Below are 16,962 nucleotides of genomic sequence, written 5' to 3' on the forward strand. Positions count from 1 at the left end.
TTTGTATGCATGCAGAGGAAGGATCTGGGGCAGACACATCAAGAAGACTGCCATCTGCAGGCCAAGAAGAGAGCTCACACCAGAAATTAAAGATTCCAATGCTTTAATCATGAGCTCACAGTAAAATTTCTATTGTTGAAGCCAGTTAAACTCTGGTATTTTGGTATATCAGACTAATCAGATGAATACAAAGACCCCAGACAGATCCATGACTGAGCCAGCCTTGTAGCATGGGAGCCAAGCACATGGGTTACATGGTTGAATCTCCACATTCAGTGCCTTGTTCAATGCCTCAGAAAGAACTTCACTATTGAATAGAAGGTACCAGATAGTAAATATCCTATTTACTACCCTTGTTTAATTTTTCTCCTTCATATTCTGTAATTTTATTTCTTTTCCCTTTTCTTCCTTTTTTTGTTTGCCATTACTGGGGCTTAAACTCAGGGGCAGGGAACTGTTCTTTAGATTTTTTTTTTTTGCCCAAGGCTGATATTCTACCATTTGAACCACAAAACTCCACTTCTGATTTTTGCTGGTTGTTTGGAGATAAGAATCTCATGAACTTTCCTGCCTCGGTGGCTTTGAACTGTGATCCTCAGGTCTCAGCCTCCTGAGCAGTTAGGTATTTGTTTCTTCGTTCATTGTATACCTCCTCCACTAGAGCACAGACACCATAGGTTTGGTCTTTGTTGTATCTGCATAACCTAGAAGGGTATCTGCCACATCTCAGATACGCCAGCATGTCCAATGATGCTGTGCCAAATAAATGACTTGTGAAGGCATCCATGGTGGCCACATATGGAGTCTTGGAGATTGTCTCTCATCATAAGTCTTCAAATTATGGTAGCCAAGATGAAAGCTATATTCCGTAGAATGTGCACAGAGTAATTATGCCACTTCTAGGGCTGAATGCCTGTTCTTTAAAATTTTTATGTCCTTGTGCCCATCTTTCCCATTTGGCTGCCCAAATGCAGGAACTCAATCCAGATCTTCTGCTTCTGCTCAGACTATTGTCTTTTACAAGGATGAGGGTGTCGCTGGCCCTGTTTCTCAGTGCTGTTAAATCCTGACTGATGGGTCGATCAAAGCTCAGCCTTAAGTGAACAGTTGTAGTTGAAGTAGGTTTCAGCTCAGTGATGCAATAGTTTGGGAAGGACATGGTCCTGGCAACCTGTGTGTGTGTGTGTGTGTGTGTGTGTGTGTGTGTGTGTGTGTGTGCTGGTGAATGTGCGTGTGGGATTCTTTTCAGAGATCATAGTAGCTTATTCATTTACTCCTTTGTTCATTCATTAATATATTCAGTATACATATGCATTAGGCACCAATCTAGACAGGTTTCACTCCTGGAATAAAAGGAAACAAACAACCAAGCACCTGTGGGTCACACCTGTAATCCTAGCTACTCAGGAAGCTGAGATCTGAGGATCATGGTTTGAGGCCAGCTGGGTAGGAAAGTCTGTGAGACTCTACTCTCTAATAAACTACTCAGAAAAAACCAGAAGCGCTGTTGTGGCTCAAGTGGTAGAGTGCTAGCCTTGAGAACAAAGAGGCTCAGGGACAGAGCCGAGGCTCCAAGTTCAAGGCTCAGGACTGGCAAAAAAAACAAAAAAGCAAATAAACACATACAACAATGAAAAGCTGGATTGTGATTGATATTGTGATTATTAGGAAGAAACTGCTCCAGAGAACTTTCTCTGGGCTGGTCAGAGGCCATCTCTATGGAGTAAAGGATGAGCACACAATCGCTCTGAAAAATCAACAACAATAACAAAAATCGCAAACTCAGCTCAAGTGTAGGAAGCCCCGTGAATCATGCAAGGGATTCGGCTTATAAATTCTTAAGTTTTAAAGAGGATTCTTCGGGTTGTAGAGTGGAGAATGGATGAGAGCTGGTAATACAGAACTGGCAATAGATATGAGGACGCGGGCTGCCGTGGGGTGAATTTGCAATCCATAAATGCATAATGTCCTATAAAGAATTTCTCCTACTGATGATAGTATTTTAGTAAAAAATGTCTTTAATCACAGACCTGAAAGCATTGATCTTATGATACTACTGCTTCTTGGATGACTGCATTGCTTGTGATTGGAAAATAATGTATATTTTGTAGGTACCAGGGCTTGCACTTTCTTGACTAAATCGCTTAACTGTTGTTCTCCCACTTGAACCATGCCTTCAGCCCTGATTTTTCTGATATTTTTGGAGATAGAGTTTCACACACTTATGCCCAGGCTGGCTTCAAATTTGGAAGATTCCAGACCTCTTGAGTAGCTAGGATTGCCATATGAGCCATTAGTATCTGAAAACATTTTATTTTCAAGAAATATTTATTTAGCCATCTCTTATGATTTTAGGTGGTAAGATATCTTTGGATTTACCTGAAGATGAATTGACAGACTGAACTTTGTGATTCAACTTCTGCAGTGGTGTGGAATTCTTAATCCAAAGAAAAGAAGAAATGAGCTATGGTTGTTTGTTCTTTCATTAGTTCCTACTAGACTGCTCAAAACAAATTTTGCTATTTGATTGCTGCTGTTGTATTAGAATAAAGAACTTTCTTTGTTCTCCATACCTGCTGCTGTGTGTTTGTCAAAGGAAGAAATGAGTAACAGTTTTATTTGCATATTTAAAGAATAAATAGCAAATATTCTGCCAGTAGAACAAAAATTAGAAATTCCTGCTCATTTTAGTTCTTCAAAGGGATCATTAGTGTTCCTATAAATTAGTTCTGTGTCCCGTTCTTCTGTGTCAGTCATGCAAATGATGGGAATATTTGACTTTTCAGAGATTGCGTCACCAAAGAGTCAAACATTCAAATCTGTGGTTTTTGGCATGTATGTGTTCCCTGCTAAGTGGCTGGGCTGGAGGTCCTAAAATAGTTAACATGCCTCTTCCGCTCTTCAATTCTATTGCCATGTTGGTGGACTGAGATGTAACTGATTCACAGTTTGCCGCAATGGCTTCTCAGTGTAGTGGAGTCATCTGATGCAGAGCTGTTCCATACATTGAAGTGGAGGTGTTGGGATGACAACTCAGTAAAAAGGGTTGGCTTTTGGTTAACTTCTGGTCTACCTTTTTCTGAAATTTCTTGCAGTTTGAATTATGTGAGCGGATATGAAACTTTGTTAATAAGCACAGAGAAATAGAAGCTGAAGTTAACAAAATATGTGAGGCTTTGTTTGCATTTGTGACAGGCTAAAATGTTGTCCACTAAACAGTTAGAATTTACTTTCACAGCCAAATCAGATGCTTGGTCTTTAGGAATGCTTATGCATTAAGAAAATGGCCATTTTTAAAAAAATAGAAAACCATTTATCAATTGAAGCAGTGTTGAGATCATCCTCGGCTCCAGACTTCTGTGATTAAAGCAGGAAAATATGTTGTTATTATTTAAAGATCCAGTCATCAGTTGTGCTTTTTGGTATGTTGCTATGGTATATAGACATTGGCAATATATCAGAGATTGGTTTAAAAAAATCATCAGAAGAACTAACAGATATCAATAACTTTTGAAAATTAAAATTCTTATGTTTATGTTGCCATTATTGATATTTTCTCTAAAGAATTACTTATTCTGGTATAAAAAAATAAAGCCTGTTAGTTTTTGGAATTAAGCTTTGGATACTTCATCATTTGAAAAAAATTCTTGACAGTAAAGCATTATCTTTGTTTTCTAAAAGTATAACTCAGGGCTGGGAAGGTGGCTCAGTGGTAGAGCGCTTGCCTTGCATACATGAGGCCCTGGGTTTGATTCCTCAGCACCACATAAGCAGAAAAAAGCCAGAAACGGTGCTGTAGCTCTAGTGGTAGAGTGCTAGCCTTGAGCTGAAGAGCTGAGGGACGGTGCCCAGAACCAGAGTTCAGGCCCCATGACCGACAAAAATAAATAAAAAAATTAAAGTATAACTTAGATAAAATGCTTATTCTAAAAGGCAATGGCTTAAAGATGCTGGATCATGAAGAAGTACTACCAAAACCGAGACTCTTTTTTAGGCTATTTACTATTTTTTTTTTGGAAAAAATAAATGCAGAGAATAATTGAGTGCTGAGACATATTTAGCTGTAATTATAAATGTAAATAGATCACAGACCTCAACTTTCCAAAAGTGTGTTATTTTCTAACCATCAAGAATAGCTCTGCTATACTTTATTTTTGAAAAGCTACTGACTTTCCCCCCCATCATTCCCATTTCTAACTATTCTTAGAGTTATCTATTTCATGCTTACAAGTGTATTTGTTAGAGCTCACTATTGAAATATAACTAATAAAGCATATAAATATATACCTATGCATACAAAATATGAACATGTATGTTTATATGTATAAAGTAGGAGAAAATGAATAGATTATGCATACCTTAGTGAGTGAGATTTAGCATGAGACTTGATGTGGTCTCATGATAAATATCCTGCAGTTATGGAGGTAGAGAAATCCCCTGATCTTCTATCTGCAGAGGAAAGCCGGTGATTGTGGAGGTCTGAGAACTAGAGAAGGAGGAAGTACATGTCATTCCAAAAGCAGTCTATATCCCAGTTCATACAGGCAAGGCCCAAAGTCAAAGGGGCAAATCCCTTCACTCCTTCACTCCTTGGCTTTGCTTGGGCTTTCATAAATTGAAAAAAATGCTGGCTGTTTTGGGGAGAGCCACCTGCTTTACCAAGCCTACCAGTTCTAATGATCATCTCCCTAGATGCACCTTCACAGATCTACTCAGAAGCACCATTTACCAGGCGCCGCCTGGTACAATGAACTGGATTAAGAAATTTAGGGTAATGTTATGCACAAAGAATGGTCAATGACCTTTTTGGTCCTGACTTAGATTTGTTCAAGATCTTGTCATTCACGAGATGTTGCAACCATCATCTGATTGAGCTCTAGGATGTTTTATCACCCCAAACCCATCAGCAGCCACGCCTCCTGCCTCCCTCTCAGGCCCCCACAGAAAGGCCGTCAGTAACCCCTCCCTTCTCCTCCTTTCCTCTCCCTTACTTTCTCCTTCCCCTCTCCTCCTTTTTCACTCCACACTTTCTTCTATCCCTCCCTCTCTCTTACTTTAAGTAGCTGTATAAAGGAGTTACCATTCAATAAAGCAGTTTATGAATACAGTATACCTTGGTCAATGTGGTAGATGCCTGGGGAAAGAGTTTTCTAGGCAAATGCAGAATAGATGCAGAAGTCTTGACTGAGCAGTGACTTCGTTGTGTGGGAGGAGCAGAAGGACAATATGGTTTCCCCACAGTGGACTGGGGGACAAGGGGAATCCTGGGAACCATCCCACTGGCCTTGGAGCTTGCTCTATGGTAAGGTTCTATAAAGCTGTTGGAGGGTTGGGTGGTAGTGGAAAGATCAGACATAGATTTATTAGTACGAATGCTCTTATTTGTTTATTACAAATAAGTAAAGAAAATCCTATGGGGGGAAGCAATGGCCTACTCCGTTCCAGGGTGGGAGCTGACAGGAGGTGCAGTGGACTAGTGAAGTCCAGACATGCTGCTTAGATCCGTGGAAGGTTCTTTGTGGTACAGGATTAATGTGAGTCAATGATTTGAAAACAAAACCAACTGTGTCAGAAGCCCAGCACTGGTGGCTCACGCCTGTAATCCTAGCTACTCAGGAGGCTGAGATCTGAGGATCGCGGTTCAAAGCCAGCCCGGGCAGGAGAGACCGTGAGACTCCTATCTCCAATAAAACCACCAGAAAACCGGAAGTGGCGCTGTAGCTCAAGTGGTAGAGCGCTCGCCTTGAGCTGAAGAGCTGAGGGACAGCGCCCAGGCCCAGAGTTTAAGCCCCACGGCCGACCAAAAAAAAACGTGTCAGGGTCCTCATGGCATCTTTGCAGAATCAGGGTGCTGAGGAGATGGTATACTTTCAGTAAGTGCATCTGTCTTGTCATACAGAAAACTTGAGAACCCTCTAGACACTAGGATGGGGGTGATCACCCATGGGTAATTCCTCCAAGTATCTGTATGTCTATCACATCAGAGACACTGTATTTGAGAAAAAAATACCAAAGCTAAAGGTGTCTTAGAAAAAAATCAATAGTAAAAAGCAGAGGGAACTATTTCTTAGAGAATGTCTCAGCATTATTAGAGATAATGCCTCACTCACCTACAATGAATGAATAAAAGACTTTTTACAAAGAGCACAATGATAGTCATTGCACATTCTTTATTTTTGATCAAGAAAATGAAAAATTATCTAAATTGTCTCTTTTGTCATTTGCTGAAATTTTAGAACTGTAGGGATGATTTATACAACATGAATGAATATGAAAATTGCTGACTCTCTCTCTCCTGTCTTCCACTACTCTGTTACGAGATGTAATTCTGTATACAATCCTTTGCAAAGACTCTTTCGACTATATAAATGTAATGTGCAGCTATGAAAACTTCATGGCGAAAAATTTTAAGACTTGTTATAGCCCATTCTTCAGTTTTACTCTGTCCTTTATTGTAAATGTGGTATTGATATAAGCTGTAAATTGACTTTTTTCCCTCATGTTTGGTTCCAGGAGTTCATATGGTTGAGAAAAAAACCAAAAGAGACATCCACAGCCCCTAATATTGGTGAAGCCATGGAACAAACAGAATTCTCCTATACTGTTGGTGATAATATAAAATGAAACAATCAGTTTGGATAAAAGTCTGTCTTATAAAGCTAAGATGGATGGCACAATCTCCCATTTGACCCAGTAATTCTGCTCCTCGGTGCTTATGTAAATGAAATTAAAAGATTTGTATATGTATACAGTAAGTTGAATCATAATATCTCCCAAATGAAAACAGCCCAGGTGATTACCAACAGAAGAATAGATAAAATATAGTCACACAGTGGAATGTCATTGAGCATTTAAAAGGAATTAACTATTGATTCACGCAAAAACTTGAATGCATGTCAAAAATTTAAAACTGTTTGAAAGAAGCCCTATCCTATTCTAATGATTCTACATAGTAGCTATACACGATGTTCTAAAATAGACAAAATTGATTTGCAGATAAAAAATGGAAACCAGTGGGGCTTGTACTCTCACACTATAACCTCAGTAACAGAGGCCATCTTGGTCCATAGAGAGCACTGAGGCTCTACAAGGCTTATCACAAAGGGAGTAGAGGTAAATCTTCTGGCAGGGAGTAAGAGGGACTCTCCTAGAGATTAGGATAACACTGTATATTTTCTTTCTTTCTTTTTCTTTTTGCTGGTTCTGGGGCTTGAACTCAGAGACTGGGCGCCTCTTTGTGCTCAAGGTTAGTGCTTTACCACTTAAGCCATAACACCACTTCCAGCTTTTTCTGAGTAGTTTATTGGAGATAAGAGTCTCATGGACTTTCCTGCTGAGGCTGATAAACAGTAACTTAATTTTTTTATTCAGAGAAGTTACACCTCTGGTCTCATCTTAGTTAAAGCTTTCTTTAGTCAGTTTGTGTGCATATGCAGAGCCCTGTATGCATGTCCATGGGTATTTGTATTTTTGATTGAGTTTTCACATATGAGAGAAAACGTGTTGTTTGTCTCTTTGAGCTTGACTTACTTCACTTAATAAAATTATCCTAAGTCCATCCATTTACCTGCAAAGGACACGATATTCTTTCTAATGAATGAGAGCAATTCCATTGTATATCGGTACCACATTTTTTTTTTGATCTGCTATCAGGCATCTGGGCTGTTTCTATAACTTGGCCATTGCGCATGTGCAGCAATGAGCATGCATGTGCAAAAATAATCTTAAAAGCAAAGACTCATTGCATTGCTTTTAATTTCTCCTCTCTGCCACTTATAGCAAGAATGAGATTGTTTACCTCATGATAATGTTTGTTGGTATAATTAAGCCTGGAGTCAGAGAACCACTGTGGCTCCCTCCCATAATGTTTAACAGATTCTGTAGTTTACATTTCAAGCATGGCCTAGCTTGGAGTACTAGGATAATTTCTTTCCTGGATAGATGCCAATTTCCATTTCCTATGCCTGGACATACACTATTTTTTTCTTTTTTTAAAATTATTATGGTAAAGGTGTTGTACAGAGGGGGTTACACTTACATTAGTCAGATATTGAGTACATTTCTTTCTTTCTTTTTTTTTTTTTGCCAGTTGTTGGGCCTGAACTCTGGGCCTGGGAGCTGTTCCTCAGCTCTTCAGCTCAAGGCTAGCATTCTACCACTAGAGCCACAGCACTACTTCCAGCTTTTTCTGCTTTATGTTGTGCTGAGGAATCAAACCCAGGGCCTCATACATGCAAGGCAAGCACTCTACCACTGAGCCACCTTCCCAGCCCCAGTACATTTCTTTTTGAACAATGTCACCTCTTCCCTTGCTTTCTCCCAGTTTTCCTCTCTCACCCCTTCAGCATAGCATCTGGTGATTATCACTGCTGCATTTTTCACCCTTTGTCCCACCATTTCTGTGCTCCCCCTTTACATGCCCCCAAACAGATAAAATTACAAACAAGGCAAAAGGTACAGAAAACAAAAGCAGCAATAAGGGGAAAACAAAACCAAACAACAAAACCACTTGTGTTCATTTCTTGGAGTTCATTTCAATAAGTATTTATTTTATATGATCATACGCACATAGCTATTGAACCTTTGTGATCCTCTCCTAAGAATATCCTCCTTTGGGCTCACTGTGTTAATGTCTAGAGACCTGTATCATTTATCATATCCAAGTGTAATATTTTTTGTCTTTTGCCACCCATTGTGTTTACTTGTAGATTTATAGGCACACACTAGTTATGTCAAATGAGGGAAAGCATGCAACCTATGTTTCTTTGGGTCTATCTCTAAAGTATCTGTAGAGAAAAGAGGCCACATGAGGCCCTGATTGAGAAGCACCAAGGGAAATTTCTCCAGTGAACCAAACTCAGTATACTGATTTGCATCTGAGCACTTGGCAATCTTCAGTGACACCAAGATAATGTAGAAAGCTGGCAAAAGAGGAGGTATCTAACCCAGAGGTATACAGGTATCTTCACCCAACAGTTACAAACGTAGGTCAGAAATGACAAACCCATCACAGATTCATTGCTAACTTCTGGCTGATCTGGCCTTTCCCTAGTGATGTATTGTTCTGGGAAGATAGAACGATTACAGCATGAACTGTTAATTCCAGGAACACTGTTCGTTGGATTTGTGAGCAGAAGCAATTCTAAGGATACCAAAACCTAAAAATCTAGATGTACTTTTTAATCTCAAAGATGAGGATGAAATTTCATCGAGTAATATTTCCTTTTCTCTCCACGTTGGAAAGATACTTAATTGTAGCATTCAAAGATCTCACTTTAAAAAAACACATTTTTAAAAAAAGAATATGTTGAAATTATTAAATGCAAAACAATTGGTTGCTGTTTTAGGAATGAGATAACATTCAGATCTAAAAATGTGTCAGTTCTAGCTGGAGAGCATTCTGCTTTGCATCATTCTGAGAGGGGCTTTCCAGAGTCTGACTTTGTCTTTGCACTTGCTGAGCTACGCTCATGTGGACAAGAGGTCTCCTCCCCCACAGAGTCCGGAACGTTTGATCAGCCTCTGAAGGATGAGACACATATGTTTCTATTTTATCTTTGGATTTCACAATTCTGACCTCTGAAATGATTATAGTAGACCTCCCCAAATCTTGTGGACTTGACTGAAAAATTCCTTTCCTTAAACCATTTTTTATTATGGTAAGAATTATGCAATATATAACTTTGCCCTGGTAATCAGATAGAACTGTACAGTCCTGTAAGGTTCAGTTTATTCACATTTTCATGCAACTCACCTCAACCTCTAGAATGTTCTCATCTTGCAAATGCAAACTCTTCCTGCTAAACAAAAATGGTCCATTTATGTCCTGCTTCCTTAGCCCCTGGAAATCTCCATGTTACTTTCGTTGTATAAATTTAACTATTCTAAATACTTCACAGAAATGGAATAATTAGTACATGTCTTTTTTTATTACTTATTTAGATATAATGTAATCAAGATTGTAATGTATTAAAATCCCCTTCATTACTTTTAAGGCTGAATAATATTCTTCATACATCCACTCACACAGACAGACACAGACACACCGAGACACACACCATTTTGGCAGTCTGTTAGTAGAGATGTAGTTTGTTTCCATATGTAGTTTGTTGACCATTATGAATAGTGCTGCCCTGGGCCTGAACATGCCCGTCTCTGGGATCTTGCTCTCATTTCTTTTGCCTATGTTCCTGGGAGCAGAATTGCTAGGTGCTGGGGTAATTTGATTTTTACTCTTTTTTTTTGAGGAGCTTCTATTTTTATATAGTAGATGAACCATTTTAGAGTCCCAGTAATAGTGTGTGACAATTGCAATTTCTCTACATCCTCTGCAGTATATTTTTTCTTTTCTACCTTGTAATAGTGTTCATCACACGGAGAATAAGATGTAAGAAATCTTTTTAATGAAAAATAATCATTGCTTCCTAGCCGAAGGAGTTGAAAATTTTTTGGCTGCTCTAAAGTACATAAGTCAAATAAGATGAATTTTAGATTAAACTTGAGTTCTGTCATTTCTCATCACTCACAATTTTCTTTCTTTAGGTTTATGAAATGAAATTAGCCATATGCTGTTACCACCTACCTTCATATCGGCCGAGCAGAATTCAAATGGTAAAATTTACAATTTTCTTATCCACAGATCACTGTCTGTAAGAGAGATTATATTTAAAACTGTGAAGACTGACAATGCACAGTTGGTCAGCCCAACTGAGATAAATGAATCATCACCAGGCACCTCAGGATTCTTTCTGATAAAACGAGGGATTTGGTCAACATGAGGATCTAAGGGCCCTCTTAACATCTATAGGACACAGTGGACACTGGTAATGGGAGAGGAGAAATGGGGTGCCAGTGTCCCTGTCAAACTGGGTCATAAGAGTTACCTGCTTCCTCAAAGGAACCCAACCTCCACCTCTGGCTTCCTGCCTGCGAAAGAACTTGTGCTGCTAGGTCTTCAAATTCCTCAGGAATAGTTGAAAAACTATCACCATGAAATATGGTGATATTTATCATGCATACATAATGCATAGATACATTTTATATGCATAGATATATAATGCAGTACTGGAGGTTTGAACTCAGGACCTAATTCTCTCATCCTTTACAGGCAGTGCCCTACCACTGAGACATCCCTTCAACTCTACTTTGTTTCACTGATTATTTTTAGGATAGGGTTTCTCTTCACACCCAGGTGCATGCCTGAACGGTGATCCTCCACTTTGCTGTGGTCCCTGGGATCACAGGCACACACCACTACATCTAGAGTCCCTTCTATGAAGTTGGAGTCTTTGTCATGGGCTGGCCTGGCACCATGATTCCCTCCATTTCATCTTCTCATTAGGGATGACAGATGTGTTCCACTGTATCCAGATACAGCCTGGGAAAGGGGCCTTTTAAGCTCTTATGTCTAGGCTGACCTCAAACCCTGATTCCCCCTGTTCTTATCCTCCCAAGTAGTGAAGATTATAGATGTGAGCCACTGCGCCCAGCTAAAATATGAAGATAATCTTAACTATAAGGAAAACAGAAAACACTGGTATGTAAGGCAACTGAGACACATTTTGGGGTGAATTGTGGTGCTAGGAAATATCTGGACTAGATGTGTTCTGAGATCTTTGATGTTCTAAAATTTGTGGCTTTCCAGCTATCAAGAATAGATTAAAAACATTGTCATCAATCAGGGTCTATGATTCTATTTTTGGATTAGTCAAGACTCTAGGCACCTGTCTTGGATTAAAATGTCTCAATTGTTCAACTCATAGACACTGTCTCCTTAAGCACTGTATTTATCTTTGGTGAAATGCACTAAGGAAGATTTGTGTGACAACTCATATCACATCTGAAAAATGACACGTGGCTCTGTGTTGTAAAACGGCTGTCTTTCATTCGATTCCTCAGATCTGTATTGAATTTCAGCACAATGGAAGAGACATAAAGAATCAGTTCTTCTCTCAATCAATTTCACAAACCACACAACAAATGAGACTTCACTATTTGGTCCATATTTCTTTTTTCTGGCAGAATTGTTGAAGAACAGCGGTGTTGATCTGCTTTCTTCATGTGAAACTCTTCTGTTTAAATAAAAATGCAGCAGTGATTAACATTTGTTCCCTGCCTGGCATCCTTGTTCTTTTCTTAATCGAGTATTGATTTCTCAAAGAGGAACCATTCCTGACACATTCTAGCCCACAAAGGTGTTTCTCAGTCTAGTGGCATTGGCACTAAATGGGTCCTTGTTAGAAATGGATACTTTGGGATTACTGTCTTCCTAACATGTTCTTAAGCAGCATGTGTAAGGTGAAATAAAATTTGTGATTATGGGGTTGGGAGGAATTAGGGAGAGTATCAAAAGTGGGACATTGATCAAGATGTATTGTACTCATAAACTGCTCTCATGATCAGCAACTCCTTTGTACAATTACTTAAAGATACTAAAAATACATTAAAAATAAGGAAAAAAGAGATGGATATCCTCAGGTTTTTCCCATTAGTTTGGATATGTTTGAGGTTTCTGAGCTATTCCACAGCTCCATGTCTAGCTGTTTAGGCAGGATAATGGGTTTGAGGATGGGCATACAAAGCTTTCAAACCTTACACTGAATCAGATTAACTTGCAAGGATTTTAAGATTAAGGTAACAATTGTTGATCTCTTCTTTTAGGGCTTATGGTTCTATAGATATAAAGTGGAACTAGAATTTTTTTTTTTGGTACCTGTACTGGGGCCTGAACTCAGGACCTGCGTACTATCCCTGAGCATTTTTTTTTCCCCTCAAGGCTAGTTCTCTACCATTTGAGTCACAGCTCCACTTCCAGCTTTTGGTTGGCTAATTGAAAATAAGAGTTTCACGGACTTTTCTGCTCAGGCTGTCTTGGAACTGCAATCCTCAGATCTCAGCCTTTAGAGTAGCTAGGATTCCAAGTGTGAGCAACTAGCATTGGGTTGGGACTTGATCATTTCTAACAGGTTCCTAGTAATGCTGCTGTGGTTCCTAGGTAAAGTTTCCAGGTTCTGTTCTTCTCCAGTTTTCCTTGGATTCCGGCAGGCCACAGAAAGTTACCAGCCAAGGTAGTGGTGATATTTATTCAAAGCTCTCTGACTGTAGCTGAACCTCTGTGTGACAATGCCAGCAGCTCACAGCATAACAGCATCACAGCCTCAATTCACAGACTCAGTACAGCAGTGCCAGCTTTGTTCTGTTCACGGGTTCAGTCTGTCCATCAGTCCATCTCTCCATTCTTTCCCCAGCAGTAGCACCTAATTCCACTCTGTACTCCAGTGGTAGCTCACTGTACAGCTATGGTATCTCCCCATTGCTTTTCCCTGATCTTCAATGGTGCCCGTTTCTACCCTCTTTAGACAAAAGACTACTTTGTCTAATGATGGTTACCCAAGGGTGCACATGCACAGCCAATCTTAAAGCTACACGCAGGGTTGCCTAAGGTAGCCCACGCGTACACAACTCAAAGCTACATAGGTTTATGCCTAGGGAAGCGCAGGCCCAGGGTCTTACAGAAGCTGTGATGAGAAAGGCCTGAATTACTCTATTTGGCCCACATATCTCTACCTAGAAAAACAATGACCTGAGCTAATGCTATCAAAGCCCAAGAACCTCCTTGGAATTCTACATGGATCATTTAGCTGTTGCTTTCCATATGCTACATGAAAAACCACTCAGAATATCTGTTGCATAAAACAGTATTTGTTTCTCTTTTACATATGCTAAAATTGGCAGGGATTTGTCTGTTCCCGTTCTGACCCTGTGTCTTTCATTCCTCCTAGGCCAATGCGGACTCAAATCAAAGCACAATCTTCAAATGGGGGAAAGGAAAGTGTAAGAGACTGAACCTGTACGGTGGGAGCTTCTTTCAGCCTAACTCACAGTCCTATCTACTGCCATTCTGATTGCATGCTTTCTACCAGAGTAAGGAAAGCAGAGTCATTGGTTAGCATGATTGCCTGAAGGAGTTTATCCTTGGTGCCATTTGGATTCATTTGTTAATTCTTTCATTCAGCGAACTATCAAGTGTGGATTGAAATGTTTCCCCTACACCACAGTGTAAGGCCTCAAACAGAAAGACAAATGACATTCTAAGGTTGCTGGATTCAATTCTTTGCTTTCAGCATCCCTAGGTGGATTTCTTTTTTCATTAGTGGTGTTCTATTCAGTATCTTACCTATGTGAGACTCAGAGAAGGTGTTTGCTGTCCATACCTAGCAATAGGCAGCCTTTCAGATCTGATTTCAACTGCATAGTCTAATGCAAGATATGCTTAAGATGTCTCTCTGTTATATGGAAAAGATTAAAAGAGCCTCACTTGATGAGAGCAGAAAAACAGATAGTAACTACAGGCAATGTTGAAATTGATGATTCAAACTTAGGGCATCCTGCTATAAATTGACAACATGACTTGAAAATCCAACTTTTAACAAAATACACATGAATTAAGCCAAACAGAGGCAATCAGCAAAGGTGTGCGATAATGTTGCCATGACATCTTTCAGAAACAAAGGAATGTGTCATCGCGGAGGAGAGACCTCAGGCCCCCAGGGGCTGGTCATAGTCTCTGGAGACTTTGCTGGGCTAGATCCATTTGTGCTTTGTGCCCTTTTATTCCTGCCAAATGTATGATGTTAGGAAATCTTCATTTCTGGGGTGTGGTACCTATCCATACCCGCTTGTGTTCTGACTCATTCCAAGCAGGATTGAGATAAGACAGAGAAGGAAAACAATGATGAGATTCAGCACAGCTGAGTTCTTTTGTAGAAGGTGGTAAGTCCTGGTTTACTCAGAGCTCTTATAGTTCAGGCTCAGCTGCTGAGTCTTAATAAAGCCATGATAGCTGAATCCCAGTCCTTCAAAGAACAGATAATGGTGGTTTCACAGCGTCATCCACAACTCCTAAGCTTAAAGTCCTAGTGGAAACATTTTATTCATTTTTTACAAATTTTCCAGTTTTTGCAAGGGGCTATGCATTTCCCAAATGGAATAGGGAATCTGATAAACCTAAAGGAATTGATGTTTTTTTTTTTCTCAACTGTTCAGAAGGAGGGAGGCTGTAAAACTGACACCCCTATGCAATGTGTGATGAGCCTACGTGGATGATGTTTTCTTTTTCCCCAGTGAATATATCAAAAGCCCCGGGTACTACTTGGAAATGTTTCCAGAGAATCATCATCTAGATTCCTTTAGGTGGAGTTTCCAGTTTTAGTTCTGACTTCAAAAAGTAAAGATTCTTCTATTCTTACGATTTACACTTATTTCTAAAGCTTTCCTATTAATCCTTATTTCTTTAAATAATTGCTCATCTACAGGGGAAATTCACAACTACAATTCCCTCATTCTCTCTCTCTCTCTCTTACTCTCTTTCTCAGTAAGACTGCAGTTTGAATTCAGATCCTGGCATTTGTAATGCAGGCATTTTACCATTTATACCTCCAGACCTTTGGTTATTATTTAGATAGGCTATTAATTTTCCCAGGGTTGGCATATATTTCAATCCTCCTATTTATTTTTCTTGGCATAGTTGGGATGCCAGGCACAGAATAAAACTTTTTTTTTTTGCAATGGGGTCTCACAAACGTTTTGCCCTGTCTTTCCTGAAAATGTTATCCTCCACATTTCTGCCTTCTCAATAGCTAGGATTCCACGTGTGGGACACCATGCTAGGCCACTTAGAAATGGAAAAGAACTCATGAAGCTCTGTGCAAGTATTTGAAATAAGCCTTCTCTATCGATTGGCCAGTCTGCAAAACGTATTGCCAACACTTTCTTTGTAACAATCAAAACCAAACAACAATCTCACCCACTGTAGAGTTGGTACTGTTTGTTCTTCTTTTGAGGAGATTTAAGAATAGTTATCAGCTTCAGTAATAAACATCCTTCATACATAAGAAATAGATCCAAGAAAGAGCAATGCTATAGGTATATCCTTAATAGCCAATGATGCAAAATAATTACAAGTGGATCCCAAATTCTCTACACCAGTTTTATTTAAAATATTTTCAACAATAAATGCTGCCCAATTATTCTGACCCTAAAACCATTCTTTCTTTATATGAGATCGTGAATTTGATCTAGGAATGTTTCAACCTTTCTGATCCATGTTAGATCAAGCCTGAGCACTCAAGGTGGTTTATAATTTCCACCAAATTATGATTCCCCTCACCTGTTGATTCATACATACCTCTCCAGGAAGGCAAAAGTCTTCAAAGAATTCACGTGGAATTCTTTGCAGACACCTTCATAGTTTAATCCCCAATGCTCAGAACTCAAATGTGCTTCAGTGCCCTCCAGTTGTAGTAGATCTGCTGTGTGCTCACAGGAGAACCAGCTCTATCTTCTCATGCTCTACCATAGGCAAATGAACTGCTTCCTGGCCAGGAGTGGACCGTGTTTGTCCAGTAGGCCATTGACCATCCAGTTTTGGCTTAGTCCCCCATGGGGTGGAGGTGTAGAGGACTGAGTAGCTCTCACAGGTCAGCTTTGACATGCCTTACACTCTCCTTCACTCATCCAAAAAACATTGCTGTGCACTGGTGGTCCACGCCTGTAATCCTAGCTACTTAAGAGGCTGAGATCTGAGGATCATGGTTCAAAGCCAGCCCAGACAGGAAAGTCTGTGAGACTCTTAACTCTGTTAAACCACCAGAAAACTGGAAGTGGTGCTGTGATTCAAGTGGTAGAGTGCTTGCTTTGAGCTGAAGAGTTGAGCGAAAGTGTCCAGGCCCAGAGTTCAAGCCCCATGACCGACCAAAAAAAACAAAACAAAACAATCCCCCCCCCCCTCAAACTACATCAGGATCCTACATTCATTTTGCTCTGGCTTCTAACTACTTTTATAGGATTAATCACGTGCAGAGCTCTCAGTGGGCCCAGAATCTGTTCTCTGAGGTGAGGCTGGCACTTGTTGAATGGTACAGGAAGACAGCGAGTTTCTAGGATTTCTGATTAGATCCTCAG

Source organism: Dipodomys ordii, unplaced genomic scaffold, assembly GCF_000151885.1.
Source record: "Dipodomys ordii isolate 6190 unplaced genomic scaffold, Dord_2.0 Scaffold1, whole genome shotgun sequence".
In the NCBI taxonomy this organism is placed as follows: Eukaryota; Metazoa; Chordata; class Mammalia; order Rodentia; family Heteromyidae; genus Dipodomys; species Dipodomys ordii.